Source organism: Muscardinus avellanarius, assembly GCF_963383645.1.
Source record: "Muscardinus avellanarius genome assembly, chromosome: 1".
Taxonomy (NCBI): Eukaryota; Metazoa; Chordata; class Mammalia; order Rodentia; family Gliridae; genus Muscardinus; species Muscardinus avellanarius.
Window position 1 is genome coordinate 155970389 of NC_137786.1, and position 25715 is coordinate 155996103.

The following is a 25715-nucleotide window of genomic DNA, read 5'->3' on the forward strand; positions in this document are numbered from 1 at the left end:
TCTCCGCGAACTACGATCCTTCTGACTCAGACTCCCAAATGCTGGGATTAGGAGCGTGTGCCACCACGCCTGGCTGCATCTTGACTTTCCCTCAGCTTCTGTGCCACCACGCCTGGCTGCATCTTGACTTTCCCTCAGCTTCTGTGTCTCTCCAGGAGTGTCACTTCCAAAATGTTTACTTATACTTGATCTTTCACTTTATTTTTCTTCTCTAGCCACAGATTGTTTCTTCTTTTTTTTAATATTCCAGCAATATGACTAAATAGCATTCTATGCATAAATCACACTATTCTCATTGTAGAAAGAGCATAAAGATGTGAAACAACATATAAACTAATAGAATTCTACCTAGAAGTTAATCATAATGTTGACTACTGTACAGGAATTAAATCTTTGTAGACTTTCTAAAGAAACTTTGAAAATTAAGTCTATATTCCAATATCCTCACTACCTCATTTGGGCCATCTCTCTTAACAGGTGTGTTCTCAGGGAATGCAAACTAATTGCAATTTGGCCAGGCATAATTAAAATGGCAATTACTCCCCTCCTACTCCCCAATATATAATGTATTTTTAATTGATTTTGGATTATTCACACCACTGATTTTCCCTGGAGTAGATAATGTGGAAGTAAGTTTATACGGTAACATATGAAGGAATGTAAATATTTAATATTTAGATATAGGCTGAATTATTTACAGAAAATTAAGTTTTCTGTTTGTTCACTCTGGCACAGATTTGCCCTTTGCCCGCACCAATAGCAGCTCCTTATTCTTAAACAAGTGATAAATACACAGCTTCAAAAATAAGAGGTTGGCATTGTCACATCTGGTTTTCTGTCTTCTTAGATCACTTTCTCTGTAGGAAGCCAGACTAGGATATGGATCCTCTAGTCCCACTGGCCTACAGGTGACTGCAACACTAACACATTCAATGGGAAAATTTTAAGACTCTGAGCATAAACAGATCATTAAACTAATACATTTTAAAATTCCCAATGCACAGAAAATATGAGATATAAATGTTTCTAAGTTTCTAAAATTAGGATACTAGGACCATAGAATGTAATTTTGCTGATTAGAACTATCTTGCTATTCATCTAAGTATCTTTTATCTTCTTGGAATTAGGCCTTTCTAAATCAAGCTGACAATACAGGGGTGACATTTACTTTATACTCTTGTGCACTGTTTTGGGCCATACCAAGAGAACTTCAGACAAACTTTTATCTCTAATATTTTATACTGTTATGTTTATCCCTATAAAAACATTTGAATCCCTTATTTTCATGTAAACCAATCCTCAGCACCATATTCTCAAAATATGTCAGCACCGTATTCCCAAGACATGTTGCAAGCATATCAAGAAAATTATTTTGCTTTATTACTAGCGTTGGAATAAAGAACAGCCACAGGAAATAAGAAGAGCTTACAAGATGCTAGGAAAATCCTTTCGGTCCAATCTAATAAATCCCAATATTCTTTTAGACAGGGAGATTGGGTCATTACATTTTCTTCTTCAGAAAGCTCTTCACTGCAGCATTGAAGAGGGGAAATAAATCAGTTAATGGAATGGGTATTTAATCTCTTTCTAGGTTCATAAAAAAACAAAGGAGAGATTAGAATTCATGGTTATTTCGCAGAAAAGATCGTGACCAGATAACTGTGATGTCATTGGGATAACACCATTTAAGTATTTTTAGATGAAAATAGCTAACGTTACTAATCAAAGGCAGTTTTTAAAAACTTTCTAATTTCAGAGTTTATTAACTTCATGCAACCCCTTATCTCAGGCATTCATAAAGCAGTAATTATTTTCTTCTATCATTAATTTGCCATAGCTTTATTCACCTTATCAAATAAAACAAATGTCATATCTTCCCTTGTGTCCTTAGACCTAATGCTCAGATTTGAATCCAAGAAACCCAGATAAAGAATCTAGTGGGATAGTTTGGGCCTTCTTAGGGCAAATGTCTAGAATTGCATAGTACCTACAATAATTATGAGGATAAAAAGCAAGTGTGGAGCTGACCAAGGAATTTAGAGCAGTAATATCACAAGAAGAGGTGCGGTAGACCAGAGGAGATGGTATTTTCTAGCCACTTCTTTCAGGTGTTAAGCTGATGGATGTGGGACATGTGGTCATTTTCACAGCAGGCCAACTTGCCAGCAATTCCCTTGTTACTGACTACATGAATCAACTTAACAAGGAGGTAGGATTTGGAATTTCATTAAATGCCACTGCACAGCGTTTCAAGTGTACCCTATTATGCATTTAAACTGTGCTAAGACACACTTCCTCTCCTCCCTTTTCCCTCCCCAAAGAGAATAAGAATAGCACCTCCTTTAGTCCTCTATTCAATCCTGCTGCTATTTACTCTCTTCATAATCGTCATTTTAAGATGTATAATCATTTGTATGCTTCTCTCACCCCAGAGTGAATGTATTCTCAGAAATCAAGAGACTTATGAAGACAAAGAGTGTTTGCTGCTTTGCATGTAGTGAAATTTTATTTGATAGCATTGTCAGTTTTTGGGGAAATACTTCTAAATATTAGCAAAGCAGCAATGTTTTAACCTACTTTCCATCACTAATGCTGCTTTGCTTTTGTAAAATGCTAATATCCAATGAAATTAAGCCAAGCCAGCCTGTCTTCTAAGATTTTTTTTCTTTCACTCATGAAATGCATAATACTAAAGCTGATTGCCTGGCTGACTCCATTATTAGATAACCCCAAAATGTCAAATGGTACTGTTTAAATTAGGTGAGCAAAGCAGAATTACTAGTCCCACACAGTAAAATTGTAAACCATTATAAAATCAGTGAAAAGAAGAAAAGAAGCTTATAGGAACTTAGCAGCTTGAAATTAATAATCAGGTTTTACCTCCTATATTCATCTTTTTTTTTTTCCTACTTCATTGCCATTTGTGAACTGCAAGCCAGTGCATTCAGAAGGAGCAATTAAACTCTCTTGACATCATGAACTCTCCTGAGTTGGGTCATGACACAGTGAGCAATTAGACAGACAATGTAGGTCACTAGAAATATAATCAGCTTCCTTCTATTTTCCTACAAGTGATCTTCAGTGCTTAGAGCTAAAACTAATGTTGTTTAGTTGGGATTTTTCCTCATTTGTTTGTGGTTGTATTTAAATAGTCCTAAGGTACATTTTCATCCTTATTAACTTCACTTTGAAAATCAAAGTTAGTTCCAGCCTTTCTCTTCACTTCTAATACAAAACTCAGGTAAACATCTTAAAACTAGAAATCTGTCATTGGCAATATATTATTACTATTTTCATGAAACTTTTTTCAAAATTCAATGAAGCATTCTGAAAAATACTGCTCATTCAAAAAAGTAATTTCGCATCTGATATATGCTATTTCGGGTTGTACTAAAAACGCCTGCAGTGTAACTAGACCAGCTAATAATAGAAAGTAAATTAGAGAAGTCAGCCTCAAGAGTTCCGTGACTATCCGGCTATGAGTAAGAACAGCTTTGCACCAATACAGTCTTCTAAACAATAGAAACTGCTAAAGTAGGAAAGAAGTTGGCAAGATAAAAAGCCTTAAAAATGCAGCTCCAGAGTAGCCATAAATTTTCCACGGAAGCTTCCCTATAGTCATTTGTTTCTTGGCCATGCTCCCAAGTACTGAACATCCTCTTACGGCCACCAAACTGAGGAATATTATAATGTAAATTTTGACATTTTACATTCTTTAGAGTGTGAGTTAATTCTCTAGAGAAATTTAGTGTCTGTGGTGGAATACAAAAATGGACTTCAATTCAAATGTAACCCTATCAGAAAATCCTTTTCAAATGCTCATTTCAGGGTTAGTTTCTCCCTTCTCCGGACTTTGTTAGTACTTTTCTTTAATTTTCTTAAAGGTATTTCTACTATATAATCATTATTCTATGAATTTGCTTTCAACCACTAGTTAGAGGCTCAACTCTTTTAGTAACAGGAATTGGGTATCTTTGCATTCCGAGAGCCTCATTCCATATCAAACATTTATTAAACACAATGCAATCTCTATGTGTCTTATCTTGAGCCAATAAGAATTTATAATCTAGCATAAATTCCTAGAAAACAGTTTATTTTTTGATTTTTAAAATTACACACATGTGCATGATTTGAAATTTGGATATTTTAAAAATATTCTCTAAGGTAGTTAAGTTTATTAAAGAGTTAACTTAAATGGCAATATAGTAATCCAGCTGGACCAACATAAAAATTAGGAGAAACTGCCCATGATAAAGACTTAGAACGAGCTTTTATTAAAAGTGCAAACTCTTCACCTGGGCCTGCAAATGTCCAATGGTAACTAAATGCATGCCACAAAACCTCTTTCCTCATTTTGCATCTGTCTCCTTTGCACTGAGTCTCTCTGGATTCCAGGAACAACAGGTCTGACCCATGAATATCTTGTGACAAGTCAAATCTAACCCCCAGGAACAGCAACTTTGTTATTGTCTTTAAGACCGGACCTGATCAATGCTGACAACATGAGCAAACAGGCCACAGTTTGGCTGAATGACTCTGCATAGATCTGTCCCCCTTGTATACATCATCTGGAAGCTCATTCAGTACCTCAAAGACACGTTGTTTCAGTCACTATTCTCAGTGAAGTGTCTCAAAATACATGACGATAAAAAAATAGAGGAAGGAAGATTTATTTGTTTTCAGAGGTTTCAGTCCATGTGAGGGTTGGCAAATATGCCCAGTTCAGGACATGACGACAGGAAGCAGTAAGAAAGAATAAGCAAAAAGATTCTATTTTCACATCATACAGTCCAGAAGCAGAGAGAGTGAGAAGAATATACATGTATATGTATGTAAGTGTAAATGTATGTGTGTTTATTTATGATGTATGTATGTATGTATGTGTGTGTAAGTATGTATGTGTGTGTGTTCACAAGAACATACCCTCAATGACCTTCCTCTTCCATTAGTGAATTTATCTACCAATGAGATTAGAACTCTCATAATTCAATCATTTCACTTCTGAGCATCTCAGGGGACATTCTATAGTTATATCATAACACAAGCCTAGAAATGCTGGTCCTCTTGGTCTTCTTGGGAGAGCGATACAGTTAAAGTTCCTTTTCTGCTTCTTTCCTTTTTTTTTTTTTTTCAGTGCTGGGTGTTGAACTCAGAGGCATTCTACTATTCAACTGCAACCACATCCCTTTTTATTGTTTGTTTGTTGTTTTTAAGGACATTCTACATTGCACAGGCTGGCCTCAAACTTGTGATGTGATCCTCCTACCTCATCTCCAGAGTCACTGGAATAACAGATGAGAGCCACTGTGTCTGATCACTTCCTACTTTTTGCCATTACTCCATTACTTTCTCTGATTTCCACGCAAGTAGATGGACTTGATTAATTGGGAACACTGGTGAAAGGCTTCTGGACTAGTTCTCTGGTAACAAAAAAATTAATTTTTTTTGTATTTAAAGTTTTTACCTTTTAAAATTACAAATATTTATTATGTGAGCTATTTTCTCTTATGTCAATATTAGAAATATATCAAATATACTTCCATTAGATATTAATAATGATTCCCAGTAGAAATTTTTGAGCAAACATAACTATAAAGATTATGAACTAAGACATTAGAGTATGTAATTACTTTATACATTTTTGTTTCTAACAGGTGTATTGCAAATGATCCAAAGTACATGGAATTGATTTTAAATTGTATAGTGTTATGCTGTTTGGGCTGCAGAATAGGATGGAAGACCTAAGTTTTAAGTCTCTGAAGCTGGACATAAGTAATAAAGTTTCAGATAACAAATCCCAAGGAACAATCAGCTATGAGTTGATCTATCACTTCAACTTACTTCTCATGCATTACTATAGATCTTTCACTGAAAATATAGCATATTGGTCTGAGTTACTACAGATGTGGGCCCTTGTTTTTCATGGAAAAAATGGCTTGCAGTTTAGAATCCATTGTAACGTCCCTGGGGAAATCATACAAGATTCCAGCTGTGAGGAAAAGTAATCTATACCTGATGTAAAGAAAAATAAATATTGTTAATAATGGGTCAAGTAAAGTTAGTACTAAGTTAAGGATCATCAGTATACAGCCAAATAAAGGAAGTGTGGTATTGTTTAGTTACAAATGAAAAACTGATCTTAAAATAAATTGCTAAACAATAACTTTCCTAATCAATAGTGATACTCTGCTTGTTCTATTAAATTGTGGGCTGGTGAACATTTTTTAAAAGATTATTAAAATGCCAAGTTTTGTGAAGATTTAAGTCAGAATAGAAATAATTTAATTTTATTTCTTAGGCACATGTATACAAACATTTTAATTTTTACCAATTAAAATACTTATATGTCAAATAAAAATAAAGTAGAAAATATTAATTAGAATTTTAATTTGCCTATTTTGGGGCTTAAAAAATATCCCACTGTGTATCAATAAGCATACTTTTAGGTTTTCTTTATTCGCTTTTTGAGAATTTAAACTTCCAAAGGAAAATTCTAGTTCTTTCCTTAATTAAAGTAACTTGGTTATAGTCACACAGCAATCCAGAAGTGGAAGGCAGGATATAAGCTTATTAATAGTTTTTATTCTCCTGTACTTCAGAGTATATAAATAGGAGAAATTCAAGAGGCTTGTAATATTAAATATGAAAAGGATCAATAAAGATCAGTCACCTGAGAAAATTACTAAAATATCTTAATAGACTACTGAATAACTCTAGTATTTTCAGGTTAGTATGAGGTCCTTTTCAATAACAAAAGTTTGTGTTCTATTTTTTTATTTTTTTTTATCGGTGCATTGTAGTCATACATCTTACTGGGATAAAAGACTTGTGGAGACATGCATGCACATATCACCCAATTAGCCCTTATTATAAAGCTCAAATGCTGAAATTTGTGTGTTCAATTTGATTGTCACATTAATTAAGATCATTTCCCAGTGTAGTTCAGATATATTTCTAGTTGTCATGTGTTTGTAATGAATGTATGATTTTGTTTAATTTATATTTAATTATATGGATATAGTTATGTGTATATATTTATCTATGCATGTATTTGGTACAGTGTATAATTTGGTACATTGATATACATATAGTTATTAAAGCATAGCATTATGTGTCATACATCCCTTCTTACCATCATTTTCTCAACATACTTCATAACTCTACTTCCTTTCTTTTCAATCTTTTCAAGTAAATGTTCTATTTGCACTGTAACCCTATACTGTTGTATTTGATTTATCAATTCTAAAGAAAAACGTTTCTTTTTTTTCCTTTTAATACTGGGAGCTGGGAATTGAACCCAGGGGCATTTTACTTCTGAGCTACACTCCCAGCCAATTTTTTATTCTTTAATTTTGAGACAAAGTTTTGTTAAGTTGCAAAGGCCTCACTAAGTGGCTGAAGCTGGCTATGAACCTGCTATCCTCCTGTCTCAGCCTCTCTAGTACTGGGACTACAAGTGTGTGCCACCATACCCGGCTCAAAATGTTTATTTTATTTGCCATGGAGCAACCCCATAATTCTTGTTATTGTTGTTTCCCTTTTCACTATTCTTCACAGTGGCCTTTGTAGAAAACCCCATCACTTTCTGGCCTTTAAATGTTGGCATCCCCATAGCTTGGTCCTTTAACCCAACCAGTTTTCTAGCTATAGTTTCCTTTCTAGATAATTTCATCTGGTCCTGGCTTTGGATGCAACCTATTATTGTTGACTAAAAAATATAAATCTTCTCCCCTGAAATCTCCCCTGAATTTTAAACTACAACAGAATAAATATTTGCATGGCACTTCATTTGGTATTTAAAGGCATTTTAAATATATTTGGGGGAGTACTGGGGACTGAACCGAGGTGATCAGGCTACAACCACTGAGCTCCACTCCAAGCCCTTTTAATTTTTGTTGAAAGAGGGTCTCACTAAGTTACCATGCTAGCCTCAAACTTGTGATCTTCCAGTCTTGGTCTTCCAAGTACTGAGTCTCTTAAGCCAGCGAGGCTGGCTTCAAACCAGCGTGATCCTCCTGTCTCCACCTCCCAAGCGCGGGGATTACAAGCGTGCGCCACCACGCCCGGCTATTTACTTTTTTTTTGCATGTGAATAACCAGTTTTGTCTACTATTTGTTCAAAGGCTCCTTTCCATTGTATGTTTTTAGTCCCTATGTGAAATATCAATTGGCTGCAAGTGTGTTTATTAATATGTAGGATTTCACTAAACTTAAGAGCTTCTGTGCTTCAAAGGAAACTATCAAGAACCTCAAGAGATATAGCTGAATCATATGGTGAATCCATTCCCAGTTTTCTAAGAAATCTCTACACTGATCTCCATAACAGCGCAACTAGTTTGCACTCCCACCAACAGTGTAGAAGAGATTTTATTCCCTCACATCTTCGTCAACATTTTTTGTTATTTGACTTCTTAATGCTTGTTACTCTGATTGGGGTCAGATTAAATCTCAGTTTAGTTTTGATTTGCATCTTCCTGATTGTTAATGATGGTGAACATTTTTATTTATCTTTTGATCATTTGTATCTCTTCCTTTGTTAAGTGTCTATTCAATTCAGTTGCCATTTCTTAATTGAGTTGTTTTGCTAGTATAAAATATTTTAAGTTCTTTGTATATTCTGGATATTAGCCCTCTATCAGAGGGATGGCTGTAGGCTTTCTCTTTAGACTCCTGATGATTTCCTTTGATGAGCAGAAACTTTTTAAATTGATGCCATCCCACTTGTTAAAACTTGATGCCATCTCACTTAATTAAAATTTGTTCTTGTTTTAATTTCCTAAGCTTTGGAGGTCTTGTTGAGGTTGAGAGTTACTACCTGTGCCCACATGTTGGAGTGTTGAGCCAATGCCCTCCTATAATAGCTTCACAGTCTCTGGTCTGATTTCCAGGTCTTTGATTTATCTAGAGTTGATTCCTGTGCAGTGAGAGGTGAAGATTTAGTTCTATTTTTCTACAAATGGATAGCCAGTTCTTCCAGCACTATTTGTTGATAAGACTGTCTTTACTCCTGTGTAAGAATTTGGCCCCTTTGTCAAAGATCTTTCCAAAGGGGTTGAAATCAGAATATGTATAACCATGTTAATAGCAGCATAATTCAGAGTTGCCAAACAATGGAACCAACCTAGGTGTTCATCAACTGATAAATAGATTATAAAATTATGGGAAATACACACAATGAAATTCTACTCAGCATTAAAGAAGGACAAAATCATGTCATTTTTGAGAAGATAGAAAGACCTGGAGAACATTATGTTAAGTGAGATTAGCCAAGCTCAGAAAGAGACATGCTTTCTTTAATATGCACGAGCTAGAGAGTATTTGGGATACAAGAGGAACTCCAGATCATAGAGGAGATTCTCAGTTTACCAGGGAGGAAGAAGGCTGAGGCTCTGCCAAAGATCAGCCCCAGCCAATTCAGGGGTCTAAAGGTGGGCGACGAGCTAGAGCTTGAGGGAATGAGAAACAGCCATTTTCGGAGGTGTGACTCTGCCATTCAGAGTTAATGCTTTATTTTTATATGCTTTTACAAGGAAGTATTTGGTATTAACAACTTTTGGCAAATACCTGCCCTAATGAGCTCATATCCCGAAACCATGGTTGAAAAAACACCCCAAATTATCCAAACTAATATCATAAAATTCATTCTGGTTACCTAGCCACAAAAATCAATTCTATTTAATGTTAACCTAAATAATAATGTAATTCTGCATAGCTACAGAATAAGTTCACACCCAAGGCTAAACCAAAAGTACAGAAAAGAAGGGGCTTTTCTATTAGAAAGGACACAAAGATTATTTCAAAAATCTTTAAAGGGCACAAGGCATGTTACTTTTATGTTTTATATTTTAAAATACAAAGTATGTAATTAATTTTCTTGAGCTGTTTTGCTCTTTGGTCAGAATACACCTACAAAAGGGGGCCCTGCTTGGCTGATCTCTCCATCACACATAGTAAACTTTAACTAAACTTATCCTTAACTACTAAGTGCTATATTTACTGTTTATACTTCTAAATTTAACTGCTATTTTAACCAATAAGTATTCTATTAACTTATTCTAACCCAACCACCAAAATACTGAAATTATTTTATTTTTTTGGGGGGGTTGTACTGGGGCTCATGGGAACCCTTCTACCTCTGGGCTACACTCCCAGACCTATTTTATATTTTTATTTGGAAACAGGGTCTCTTAAGCCAGCGAGTCTGGCTTCAAACCTGTGAGATCCTCCTGTCTCCGCCTCCCAAGTGCGGGGATTACAAGCATGCACCACCACGCCCGGCTTTATTCTATTTTTTAACATACAATGTCTACAACTAATTTTCTATAATACCTATTAAATTATTTACTAAAAAGTTTTTTGTGCTTTTTTAAGAAGGCACCAAAGACGTCCCTGCCCACCCAACCTATCCATAAATCTATTTTTGTGCTAAAACCCATTTTCTCTTAACCCTTACTATCCATTCTCCATCCTATATTATCCCTATAAAGGTGGTGGTGGGGATATGTATTGATTAGCTCCAGCCCCCTTAAGTGGCAACCATGGATATTCTTTAGTCATATAAGCCGACCCAACTAATTTTTTAGACATCACATCATGCTTTTTTCTCAAAGGACTCAGCATCTATAAACAACTGTAATTGTTTCCATTTCTACTAGCCACATTCTTGCTATTTTGGACTTTACGAGTTTCTGAGCAATTCCCAGGTTTCTTAATACCCTTTTTCCTGTAACATCTTTATATGCAAAGTACAGCATTTTTTTTTCATTGAGACCACCCAGATCGTTTGACTTGATTAATAATCCAATTAGAACACAGATTACAAAACAGGTCAATGAGAACATAGTGGTCATCCTCCTGTATTGCAGGAGTCTCCTTTCACTGGAACCTTGACAAACAACTCAAGGGGCCAGGCCTCACCATACCTGGGTCATGCTTAGGTTCATTAATGGAAATGCTACGTGTGACTCTGTGTTTACATATTAATATAACATTGTTAAGCTAAACACTTGGTATTGGGAGGGAGGAAAATGGGGAGTTGAGGGGGGCACCAAGTATTGTGTAAACATGTCATTGTCAACATGCTTTACATTATGATGTGAGACTATAATTCACCAATAATATATATATATTATATATATATTATATATATATTGTATATATATATTATATAGTATATATATATATATATACACACACACATATATATACACACACACATAGGATTTAACTGTGTGTGCAAATACTAGATATATGTATATGTACTTATATATGTATATGATGCTAATAGTGCTAACTATATATATTGAAAATTTCGATAAATTTTATCCTCTTTTATAATCTTAATACCACCTTTTTGCTTAATGCAACTTATTCTTTCTAATGTAATACAATTTATCAAACTACTCATTTACAATTTGTGATGCTTGAGTTTTGTTAAAAGTACCTTTATCAGCCGGGCATGGTGGCGCACGCTTGTAATCCCCGAGCTTGGGAGGCGGAGACAGGAGGATCGCGCAGGTTCGAAGCCAGCCACGCTGGAGTAAGAGACCCTGTTTCAAAAATATAAAATAGGTCTGGGAGTGTAGCCCGGAGGTAGAAGGGCTTCCAGGAACCCCAGTACCACCAAAAAAAAAAAAGTACCTTTATCTTATGTTCTAAAACTTACATAGTCTTGAAGTCTTGACAGTTTGACAGTCAAATTTAAGTTTTTGTCTGCCCGGGATCATTATGCTTTGATATGATTCAGCATAACCAATTGTTTAATATCATTAATTAAGGAAGTACCTTTCTGAACATTTGTTGTACCTAAGTTAGATTTATGCTTCTGTGACCACTAATCTGTTATGTGATCATCTCTCATGCCCATCTGTGTGCTGACACTTTGTCTTACTTCACCTTTAAAATAAGTGCAGATATTTGGTGGGCAGGTTCAAATTCATGTCAAATTTGTCAGATGTGTCTTGGGAATTCTTTTGCTTTTCTGTTAAATTATAAGAATAAGCATGATCACAATATTTCAGCAATGACTGAAACTAAAGACCTCAGGTAAGCAGCCTGCCTTAGGTAGACATTTTGTGCTTGACTTGGCCTACGTTCCTCTTTCTTATCGTTGCCTCAGAAGTACTTTTAAGCGAGAAAAGACTGCAGATCCTTATCTATGATTTGTGCTATCTGATGGTTCCCTTTTTATCTTACACTATTTTTAGTCCTTTTTGTGATTAAAGAATATCTAGAGTTGATTGCTTAAGCTTCTTCTTTCTTGTAGATGTTAGCCTTCCAATATTCTCATAATGGATTTACTTAACTTTATTTAAAGTGTGTCCTTGTTATTTATGATGTATAGATGTCAAGGAAAAATATATACATGTACCTAAGCATATTTTGATTTTTAGGAGTAAAATATATAGAATCTAGATGAGTGTTTTCAATTACGCCTAGTAGAGGCACATGAATCAAAATACAGCTACATCCTTTAAAAAATATTACCTAGGATTTCTAGAGAAAAACACCTTCAAATTAGGAGCAATAGTAACATTAGCAGCCCTGAATTTCAAACTCCCCAGAAAATTTATTCATTCCTGATTATGGTATATATGCTAGTTTTACGACAAGAGTCCATGAAGATGTGTCTACTTGATAAAGTGATTTATCTATTTTTATGCTATTTTTCAAATACTGAATCACAAGTTCTCATTGTACTAAGATTATCATGAAGTCTATACAATTTTCTAGTATTATTTCTGCCAAATTTTCTCTAATATGTCACTCTAAAACCCCAGGGAAGCTACAGCTACCTACTGGAAGAACAAGAGAAAAATCGAAGAAACAAAACAAAAGCAGTGTTTTACCAATGAGTGATACATTAAATATGTACATAACCTACTTAAGCGCATGAAATAAAAAGATAGTGTTCATTGTTTTCCTGGTTCAAATTCCAGACTTTTTTTGGGGGGGGATGTTTTTAATGAAAGGGAAGTTCATCCTGAAGAAGTAATGTTAGTTACATTGGAAACAAAGGTTGGAGATTGTCATTTGTGAAGCCTGAATGTGGATGGGTCTTGACAAATATTTGTTGATTTTATCAATCTTCTCAGACTTTTCATTTAATATTTTTTATCATTTTATTATGTTTCTTTTCATTGTCACTTATTTTACTCTTTATATTTTTTTCTTCTACTTTATTTCTAATTTACTATTACTTTGCTAGTTTCTTAAAATAGATGTTTAGCTTGTGGATTTTAAAATTTTTTTTCTAAAGCATGCACAAACTGATATAGATTCCACTCTATGAACTCACTGGATACATTCTACAAGGTGTTGCATATTAGATTTTGAGATACTCAATTCAAAATGGTACTTAAATTCAATTATCATTTCCACTTTGATATATATGTGAATATATAATTATATATACTCATGTCTACACATAAAAGGATTTAAAAATTATATTGTTATTGACTACTCTTAAGCCTAAGTTTAGAATGGTTAGCAAAAATGGTCTTATATTTTAAATGACTGCATCTTTTTGAGACTGCTTCTGACCCAGGGTATAATTGATTTTTAAAAACATCTATGAGTTTATAAAAAGATGAGTGATCTGAAATATTTTTGGATTTTTTAGGGTTTTTTTTGTGGTACTGGGGTTCCTGGAAACTCTTCTACCTCCAGGCTGCACTCCCAGACACCATTTTTATATTTTTATTCGGAAACAGGGTCTCTTAAGCCATCAAAGCTGTCTTTGCACCTCCGCGATCCTCCTGTCTCCACTTCCCAAGTGCGGGGATTACAAACCTGCTCCACCACAACCGGCGAGTGATCTACATTTTGAGGTACAAAATTACATATATGTCAATTTTGTCAAGATTGTTCATTGTTATGATCTAGTGATGTATATTCTGATAGCTTTTATGTCTGTGTTTTTCAGTGAGTTTATAAAAGAGGCAGATAAATACATTCATAATGATTATAGGGGTTTCTGTTTGTCTTTTAATTCTGTCAATTATTTCTTCAAAAACTTTGGGGCTATGTAATTAGATAAATGAAACCTTAGAAACCATATTTTTCTTAAGAACTTAATTAGTAATCATTACAAAATGTTTTTCTTTATTTGTAGGAGTAAATATCGCCTTAAAGTTTTTTTGTTGTTGTTTTTGTTTGTTTGTTTGTTTGTTTGTTTGGTGGTACTGGGGGTGGAACCCAGAGGCTTTCTACCTCCTGGCTCTTCTCCCAGACACATTTTATATTTTATTTGGAAATAGGGTCTCACTAAATTGCTGAGAGCCTCACTTAGTAGCTGAGGCTGGCTTTGAATCTGTGTGATCCTCCTGTCTCAGCCTCCCAAGCGCTGGGATTACAAGTGTGCACCACCATGCCCAGCCTGCCTTAAAGTTTTTAATAAAGTTTTTTATTTATACTGATATAACAACACTAATTTTCTTTTGATTGGTGATTGTATGTTATAAATCTTTCATCCTTTAACTTCCAGAGTGTTTATTTTCAGGTGTGTGATTATCATAACATAACTATATTATTTTCAATTATATTTTCTGAAAATTTATAGAAAATAAATCAGTAAAATAAATATTCCAATTAATTCATCATACTTACTAATAAAATAACACTAGGAACTATACATGGATTGCATTTTTAAAATGTAATGCACTATTTATCACATCGACTCTACAACTTTGAAATGTGTTTATTCTTCAATCTTTACTTTTAGAAAAAGAAATTTGCATCATTAGCTCATCTTACAACTTCACCACTTCTAAAATATTTGGCCTCAAATGATATATACATGACATTAATTTCAGCAGTGGTTATATATAGTGTAGAATATGTATATTAGGAGATACGTATGATAATTTACATAGCGCTGTTGTTAAGAGCATGATTCTGGAGTCAGATTCTGTTTGTTCCACCTATGAATTGTGTATAACTGGGAAAATTAATTGGCCTCCTTGTATTTGTTTCCTTATCTCTAATATAGAGTGGCAATAATGAGAGCTTTTGCGAAATCTAAACAAGCTAATATATGAAAAATACTTAGAATGATACCTGATAAGTACTCTATGAGTATTTACAGGAAGCAACAAAAGGATCATACTATTATAATGAATCCTTAGCTATTAAACTTAGTCTTGCAGGTCATTAAGGATGATTAAATAAAAGTGGCCCCAGACTTTCTTCCTGGGTGAATTTCCAGTCATACCTTATATATGAAGCTTTTTGACATCACATCTGTACATGTCTTTGCACATGCCATACCCATGGCACAAATACCCCATCCCATCGTCAGCATTTAGAAAACACTCAAGTCACTAACAAACCATCTGACATTCTTTCTAAAAAATCCTAGACTCATGTTTGCCAATACTATAACCACTACGCATAGTTCATTAGTGAATCTTTGAAGTATGGCTCATTCAAATAGAGATGCAATGGGACGTTGAAGACCTGGAGAAGAATTTAAAAAATGTAAACTATTTTATTAATAACTTTATAATATTACATATTAAAATAATATTTGTGGTATATTGGGTTAAATATATTAAGAAATTTATACTTAAATTTTAACTTTACATTTTAAAATGGTGAGAAATTTTCGAAACAGGGTTCCATTAAGTTGCTAAGGGCATAAGTTTCTGAGGCTGGCCTCAAATTTGATCTCCTCCTATCTCAGCCTCCCAGGTATTGAGATTACAGACATTTGCCACCTTATCTTGTTGTTTATCATTGTATTTAACAGTGCACGCTTATACAAATCATTTTCTCCCCATCTATGTATTCCCACAACTTGATGAACGTATTTCTCTACTTCACATATTAAACTGAAGAATATTTATCATTATTTTGATTTTATCCAACTGGAATATTAACTTTTCAATGATGGAGACTATATTTTGTAATTTCTGATTTTTGTAATATCATTGATTACTTGACATACAGTATGTTCTTAAAATAATTTTGAATAAGGTTGACATATTGCATACATTTCATCAAAAATTGGTAAATAAGCTAAATTTATATGCCAGGTTTAAAATCCAGAACAACCATCTGTAATAAATTATCCTATATAAACTGATAACTCTCCAATTATAAATAAATGAAGAATTCAGGATAGAGTATTTTGGATCCTAATGAAATCAATGAGTTAAGACTGAATAAAAGTATTCAATTCATAATGGCTATCTTGCCTCAAACCATGAAAAAATCTCTTGAAACAATAACCACTCCCATTCCACTACCTCTCCTATTTCCTCCATTCAGGTTATAAAAATTTCATTGATTTTTAGACTCTTAGACTAGCATTTTATCTTTTAAGATAAATAATCTGTGTTCTTTTAATCTTTTTTAAAGCATCTTATTTCCCAACCTTTGTGATCCCTATCAGTGTAATTCAATTTAACAAGCTTACTCATGCTGCTGAGAAACTGTGCTAAGTACTCTGGAGGACACACAATGAAGACAGGCATCTAGTTCCAAGAAGGTGATGTTGTGTGATATGAAACAGATATATAAACTAATCTTAATTCAAAGCAGAAAAGGAATATTAGCTATTCAGTGCAAATCAAGAATTATTAATAAATAAGAGATAAAATCAGTAGAATAAAGAATAGGATTGAGGCCTGACCCCCTGCAGTTTGAGAACTTCATGCAAACCAGAGCTAGGTTTCAGGAAACTACCTGCCTGCACTGTAGAGAATTTCTATCCTAAACAGCTCACTATAAAGGATATGTGGGAAAATAAGAAGCACTCATAAACACAATTAATTGTTTCATTCTATGGAGAGACTTCCATTCAAGTGTATTGAATATTATATGCTATATATTATATGCTAAGCACAGAGGAGTGAACATGAGGAAGACATGGATCCATCTTCAAAGACATAAATCCAGTGTCAAGATAAATGGACCCATGAAAAGCTAGAGTGACATGAAATAAGTATAAACCAGAGGCCTAAATGTATAGCAGGAGGTATCATTGTTAATATATTATACACTGAAATTTTTCTAAGAGTAGATTGTACTTGTTATCACTAAAAAGGTAGCTATGAACTGGGTGTGGTGGCGCACGCTTGTAATCCTCGCACTTGGGACGTGGAGACAGGAGGATCGCGCAGGTTCGAAGCCAGACACGCTGGTTTAAGAGACCCTGTTTCCAAATAAAAATATAAAATAGGTTTGGGAGTGTAGCCTGGAAGTAAAAGGGCTTCCAGGAACCCCAGTACCACCAAAAAAAAAAAGGTAGCTATGAGAGGTAATGTATACTAAATATTAAATTGCCTAACTGTAGTAAGCATTTCAATTTGAGTATATTTATCGAAACACTATGGTATACACCTGAAATTTGGAGTAAAATAAGCCATTCACTGTTGCAATAGCAAGATATAGAACTAAATTTCTCTACTTGAAAAGGGACAACCTAAGGTGATTTAATGAATAGTTTAAACGCTGAGGTTTTCTGGTCAATAATATTTTTCATCTATTCATCCTTCACTTTCTTTCAACTCCTTCAAACTCAAGAAGTATATGTACTATTTTTAACTATAGATACATGTTTTGTTCTATGCCTACTGACTACTCCACTACCAACACTATTTAGGCATTGAAGACAAAAATTAAATCCTCATTAGAATGTTTTTAGTAATAAATATCACAATTATTGCATAATGGGAAAACATGACTGATACTCTTCTTTTCCCAAAGTACTTCTTTTGATTTTCAGAGTACATATTGGTATCTGCTTTGGTGGCATCTCTGCCTCTATTTGTTGCCAGGCATTCTGATTTCTTATGAAAAAGCAGTGTTTTACCAAGCAGTCTTAGAAAACAGAACCACTTAAAACATTGTTTAGTCGCAATGTGTATCTGCTGATTGCAAGACACTATATTTGAAAATAGACTCTCACCTAACTCTGAGAATAAGTTTTACCTTTGGTAAGATAACCAAAAGGCTTTGAGTTTCTTTGAACTGATTGTTTGGCAATTGTTGAAATGATAACCCCTTTAACCTCCTGATCTCAATTGAAGGTTTCTACCAACTGCAGTAGCAAAGAAACACACTTAAAACAGAGATTGCAGACTAAAGAGGAGAAAGTGATGAAAAACAACAGTACCTTCTATGTCATGTCATGCCAATTCAGGTCTGATAATCTTATTGATTTCTTTATTTTAGTGAAATCTATGAGTATTTCTATTTCCAATACTTCAAATAGGAAGGGTCATGTCTATAATAATGTAATTTTGTGATTACATCCTGCTAAAAACAGAATGTGTTTACCATTCCAAAATTCATAGGTTAAATCATAAACCCTCCAAGTTGACAGTGTCTGGAGGCCCATTGGGAGGTAATTAGGTCTAGATGAGGTCATGGTATTATATCTCCCATAATGGGATTTGTACCATTATAAGAGGAGAGAGAGAGAGAGAGAGAGAGAGAGAGAGAGAGAGAGAGAGAGAGAGAAAGAAGAAGAAGAAGAAGAAGAAGAAGAAGAAGGAGGAGGAGGAGGAGGAGGAGGAGGAGGAGGAGGAGGAGGAGGAGGAGGAGGAGGAGGAGAAGGAGAAGGAGAAGGAGAAGGAGAAGGAGAAGGAGAAGGAGAAGGAGAAGGAGAAGGAGAAGGAGAAGGAGAAGGAGAAGGAGAAGGAGAAGGAGAAGGAGAAGGAGAGGAAGAAAAAGGAGAGGAGTTCTCTCTTCTTGTATATACAAAGGCAGAGAAGGCAGCTGTTGCAAACAAGGAAGCAAGGTCTTACCAGATACATAATTCACTGGCACCTTGATCTTGAACTTCCTAGCCTCCAAAAATGTGAGACATAAGTGTCTTATGGTTTAAGCCTCATGTTCTCTGGTATTTTGTTATAGCAGATAAAGCAAACTAACAAACCTGTACAAATCCCTGGATTTGTGTGAAATAGGGGAATTTGCCAAATAGATTACCTAGTAAAAGTCATCTGGAATTTACTTCACTATGTCACTTTCGTCTTTCCTGGAGGAGTGAAGTTTTCTGAAGCCAGGGGCCTTACTGGCGATCTACACTAGACTCCCTTCTATACAGGATGTATCAATACAAACCTAAAAATTGAGCATATGATAGTTTTCTTGGAAAATCTATGTAAAAGTTATGTAGTTATTTTCTATAGCTTCTTCTAAGGACCAGAGTCACTAAAGCATGATGGAAAGGGGGATTAAAGTGTATTTTGTCTCTATGTGATGTAACTCATAGTAAGTGTTTTGCACAAGGCCAGGCATTAAGTAAGGTGAAGATCAGGGCTTTTAATCTAACTTACCTCTCACTTCTCTGGTTCAGTTTGACTACTCAGCAGCTGCTGTTGCTCCCCTTCCATCTTACACAATAACTCACAAATTGCACAAATCACTAAGCTGGTCACCTCTATCTTGTGAGAATGGAATGCACCCTACTATCAGGTGAAAACAGAGCTGTAAGGAGACACATCTCAATGTATTAAGAATGCTGTAATGTAACTGTTTTAAGAAATTTCATAGGAATCAGAAAAGGGTAGGAGGCGTGGTGACTGTGCATGGTGACCCTTCAGAAAAAGAACCATGCTATATTTGTGTATTAATTCAGTGAAGTTACATGTAATATTGATATTCCTGGGCACTTGGTATGAGTTAATCCATGCCCCTATAGTTGAGGGGCACACAAAATTCTAGGGGTGAAAGAAGTGAAAACTTTCTCATCTCAGTGCTGTTACTGAACGTATAATATTCTAGCATATTGAGCTTATGAGTCAGACACCACTCCAATAGGTTTAGCTCAATCCGTGTCATGCCCACGGCTGTTAGAGTAGCCATAATTATTATCCCCATTTTGCCAAAGGGAACACTGAGATACTGAGTTTTTTTATTTGTTGCTTAATGCAACAGCTAAGAATTAGAAGAGATGGGGTTTTATTTTTTTAAAACAGGGCACAGAAGCATACTTTTACCCATTCAAATGCACTTCCTTTTGCAGCATATTGGTTAACATTGATCCTTAAATATCTTATGTCATGGGCCTTCTATCCATAAAATAGCAATATATCCAAAATAGTTGCTGTAATGATCAATTAAAATTATGCACAGAAAGTTCTTAGAACAGGGTCTCTATGCAAGGCATGTAGAAAATAAGTGTTAATTTTAAATAGTAAATATTTTAATACATGAAGAGTTATTTTGAGAAATCATTAAAGAAATACATACTACCATCTCAACAGGACGACTTATCTAAAGCCAGTGAATCTGGAGAAGATGGATAAGGTTTCACCTAGCCCAAAGAGCCTTTCTGACTTCAGGGAGCTTAAAGTGTCATACAGTAGCCCAGGCGTGAGCACTCAATACAAATGCCCTTGGGCTTTATCCTGTGTAGATTACATCAAGATTAAGTGCCGTGTCTTGGCATCTGGAAAATATTATAGGTGCCCTAGCCATTATTTATGGCTTCAGAAAGTTGCCAATGTGATTGTCTATGACAAATATGTCAATTCCAATGCTGTGATTATGCAGGCACCTAGCAGAGAGGGTAGTGCAGTGTGTAATATTCGCACCTCCAAACTCCCTTGGGGACACATTTAGAATAGTGAATTCTGTCACCTTGCAGTACTATTTTCACATCAGCTGTGCTTCCTGTGCATGAATTGCGGTAGCTGACATTTTATTCAGAACCAATGCATAGAGACAATAATTTCATTAGTCTTCAAGATTGAAAGTGAAGCCGAAAATACATTTAAGTAAAAAAATTATTCTTTGAAGAGTTTAAGCTCAAGACAATTTGAATGCAGTTTATATAATCTTAGAAAGAGAATCACAATGTTCAGATTACCTGCTTATAACAGAAAGAAAAACAATCGTTCCCTTTTCCCTAAATTCTAGCATCATTTTTTTGGTCTTCTATCACCCCTCTTTTGAACGGATATGCTCAAGTTGTCAGAGATAAAACAGGAGGGAGATGTCCTATAAAAGGAACCAACATTAGCATTGGAAATAGCTCCAGTAGCCACAGAAAGAGATTGATGGCCTATCTGGATGTCAAGATTAAGGCCATGAAATGAAGGGTCTCATATGAGCATTTGTTATCAGTAACATTTCACATGATCTTTGCTGAAACCAAAAATTTAGCTATAGTCAGTATGTTCCAGTATTCTATTTACAGCAGTCTTTACCAGTAATCTAAATTTGGAGAATATTTACTTGATTCTGGCACAAAAAATGTTTTTCATAACAAAAATTAAATTATCCTGATCCAACTCTTAAATTTTTTATTTCAGCGAAAAAAGCACCCGTTAACAATCTGATTCTGAATCTCATTGTAGAACTAGTGATAGAACTCAGATATCCTGAACTCCTGGCTGCTGCTCTTTTCAAAATTATATTGCCTTCCTAATTTATACAACTTTTAAAATAAGGTCTTTGTCAATCAGAAAAAGAAAGATTCAAAGGACAATAAAGATCATCATGACATATATCGATGACATCTTGTAATATGCCAATTAAATTAGTGGAATTAGTACAAATGATGGATAATGACATGGAAATACGCCAAGAAACTTGTAGTCACATATTTAAAACAACAATGCTGACTTTAAAAGACTGACAAAGATGTTATTATTTTTAAAGTGGAGGAAATTGTATAGACATTCAGTCAAGAACTGGCGGGAGATCTAAAACATCACTTCTGACTGCTGTTGAGAATGATTGTACTATTTAATCAGCTTTGTTGGTAATTAGAAATACTTGTCTCTCTCTACCTTTAGAAGTAAGGAGCAGATAATTAGAAGCAGTTTGAAGGTATGATGTATAGATGTCTCAATTCCTTTTTCCATAACCGAATATCTGAAACCCAATGATTTATAAATAACAGATTTCTATTTGTTCCAGTTTTGGAGTCGGCAAGTCACAGAGCAAGGTGCTGATATCTGCTCCCCATCTGGTAGGAGCCTTCTTGTGCAGTAGAGGAGTCAATGGTGAACCAGAGCAAGGGAGCCAGAGAGAACTTCCTTTGAGATTAAAGCTACTCCCACAGTAATGCATTAATTGTTTAATTTGTGAATAGATTCCTCCATTCATGATGACAGAGCCCTTATGATCAACCACCTCTTTTTTGTGCCTCGTACTGGAAATTTAACCTGGGAAGTTCTACTTTTGAGCTCTATCCTCAGCAATTTTTTTAATTTTATCTTGAAAGAAGCTCTCTCTAAGTTACTTAGAGTTTTGATAAGTGACTGAAACTGGTCTTCAACCTGTGATCTCCTGTCTCAGTCTTCCAGGAACTGAGATTACAGTTGTTTCTCACCATATCTGGTGATCAATTACCCCTTAAAGGACCTTCCTCTCAGTGCAATCAAATTTAAACAGGAGTTTTGGAAGAAATAAACTGTAATTAAACCATAGCAATCAATGAAAATGGAGCCAGAAATATCTTTTTCTGACAATTACACTCAGGCAAAAATTGTTAATAGCAAATACAATTCATACCAAATACAAAAAGCACCATGTCACCACTAATTTTATAGCTATTTTCCCCAGAAAGATTATAAAGCAATAAAAGAATCTGTATTTATTTATTTTTTACCTAAACATTAGTAGAAATGAAAAAAGACATGTTGACTAGGGATTGGTAGAAACCCACAAGCATATCAGTTGGTACTCATATGTACTTTTGATTAGAATATAAATCAGCAAATCTCTCTAGACATAGAGATATAGGTATAAAAAGCATAAAACATTTATACATAATTATTACAGTTCTGTAAATGTCTGATTAACTGACTCGAATAAATAAAAGACTAATGAGCCCCAGAAAATCTAGTAAGTTTTGCTGGTAATCTCAAATATTATATAAAACATTAAAATCTTATTTTTTTATCTAATTAAGGAATTACACAAAAGAAAGAAAAACTTTAAGGATGAAAGTGTTTATTGTTACATTATATCATTTAAATTATTTTGTATGTGGTTTCTGGGGATTGAACCAGGGACTTTCTACCTTGTAGCTACACCCCAGCCATTTTTTTTTTTTTTTTGGTGGTATTGGGGTTCCTGGAAGCCCTTCTACTTCCGGGCTACACTCCCAGACCTATTTTTACATTTTTATTTGGAAACAGGGTCGCCTAAGCCAGCGCGCGCGGAAGGCTTCGAACCTGTGCGATCCTCCTGTCTCTGCCTCCCAAGCGCGGGGATTACAAGCGTGCGCCACCAAGCCAGGCCAGCCATTGTTTTTTTAAACAAAGTCTCAATAGGTTGTTGAGAGTCTCATTACATTGCAGAGGCTGTCCTTGAACCTGCAATCCTCCTGCTTCAACCTCCTAAGTACTGGGATTACAGACATTTGCCATCATGCCTTTCATAATTTTAATTTTTAATTATATATAATATATATACTGAATATAATATAATGCTGAATAATATATAATTTATATATATACATATATAAATTATATATACATATATAAATTATATATATACTGAATTATATGTAATTTTATAATTATACCGAATATAATACTGAAATATATATATATATACACATATTTATATAGACCATGAAAGCAATGTGACTTAGATATACAGTCCAATGAATTCTAACTAATGTATATAATCATGTGATCAAAATAAAGAATGCCCTCCAAGAACCCCAATGTGTCATATTCAATATCAGTAGCACCAACACTTATAGCCCCTCTCTCTTATCTCTGGGTTAATTCACACTTTTACCCCATGAGTTTGTTATTTTGTTCTTAAAATGTATATATTTAATATAAATATTTTAGCACATGTTCTTGTAACTATATTACAGTCATTCTTTGTTATCCATGGGGGAGTGATTCTAGGATGATACATAAAACTTTACCACAGGAATACACAAATATGTAGATACTCAAATCCCTCATATAAGTCAGTGTATTATTTGCATATATCCCATACTCATACCTCTTATACTTTAAGCCATCTCTGGATTACTCATAATATCATATACTATGTAAATGCTATGCAAATAGTTGTTATAATATTCAAGGAATGAAGCAAATGTTTGTAAAATGTTCAGTACAGACACATTTTTTTAAAATGTCTTCACATAACACAATTACACATATGGAATCCATAGAAATGGAGGAAAAGTTGATAATTATAAGATCTGTGTTATGCAGTAGGAAATTCTGTATTTGTGGTATTCCATTTTAAAATACCATATTTTATTAATCCATTCTCTGACATTTGGATTGCATCCATTTTTTAAAAATTATAAATTAAACTGCTATGAAACAATATTATACAATATTTTGATGTACACACTTACTCATTTATTTTCAGTATATATTAAATTTTCTGCTTTCACATTCATTTTTTAAAATTTTTTATTGGTGTGTTGTAGTCATACATCTTAACGGGATACTAAAGGCTAATACTAAAGGCTAAAAATTGACAAAGAGGTGATAAATTTATCCCTAAAGGAATATATGTATCATTAGTCTGCTTTATAGAAATGATTTTACCTTCACATTATGGTGTCCATTGGAGTGTTAGTATGCTTAAGACTCTGATTAAATATTGGGAGAACCATTGTACAACAAAAAATAAAAAAAATACATGAGAATTATGTGATAAGAATTTATTGACTAAAGTCAGAGGGTGAGCAGTGGATAAAAAAGTTACAGAAACTTCCTCAAATCCATTTTTCTCCCAATAATGTAGGTACATTCCCAGGACGGGAAAGGCAAGTGTTTCAGTCAGATATTTTTTAAACATACTAATAACTATCTGATAATAGACTAATAATTGCTGGCAGACTAATCATTGTAGACAGGATCATGTTTATTCGTTGCTTCCTTTTAGAAGAATGACTCTTGGTTTAATTTTTTATACTAAAAAATGAAAGTAAAAAAATCATGAGGCATATCCCAGGAAATATCAATAAAATTTGTAATAATCTGGATATAAGATAGGTAAGTATTATACTCTAAAATCTTTCATACTGGACCTACGGGGCATGTGGTATACCCATGACCTCCCACTCTTCTGCCATTATTGTATGAATGATTATATCTTTGATATCAGGTAAGAGTTCAGATCCATGGGAGTATTATTAGATAATCAGATCCTTTGTGTTAGCACATAGTAAATAAACTACAAATTTACTCATTAACCTTCAAAGACAGTTATCATTGATATAATTACAGAAATTTTAAAGAAAATTAATCTGTTTTCTTTGATAACATTATCTCCCAAGTTATCTATTTTCTATCAACCTTCTATCTATACATATATCTACTAAAAGTAAGATTATAAAGACAATTTTGTTCAATTTCCATGTATAGAAACCTAAAATATTAATTAATAAAGTAAGAGAATACATGTAAATATTGATTATGAATAATGAGAGCTTTTTCTAGTTATCTCTTCATCTCAAGATGATTAACTGGGAGCTATTGATTTCTGGAAATGGAAACATTAAAGCTAGGGACTGGCAGAAATGTATATAAGTAAAGTATCCAGCACTACCATGTTTCCCCTCTAAGGAAAGAGTTTTGCTAATTGCAAGCCATTAATTTAATCAATTAACATGTGTTCATCATTATCCTCTATAAACATACCCATTACTATACTTAATTCTGGGGCAAAAAAAAATCAATAATGTAGGTTACTTCTACTAAGATGATACCCTTATAATAGTTGTATAGTAGTTTTATAATAGACATACAATGGGTATGTCAGATGTT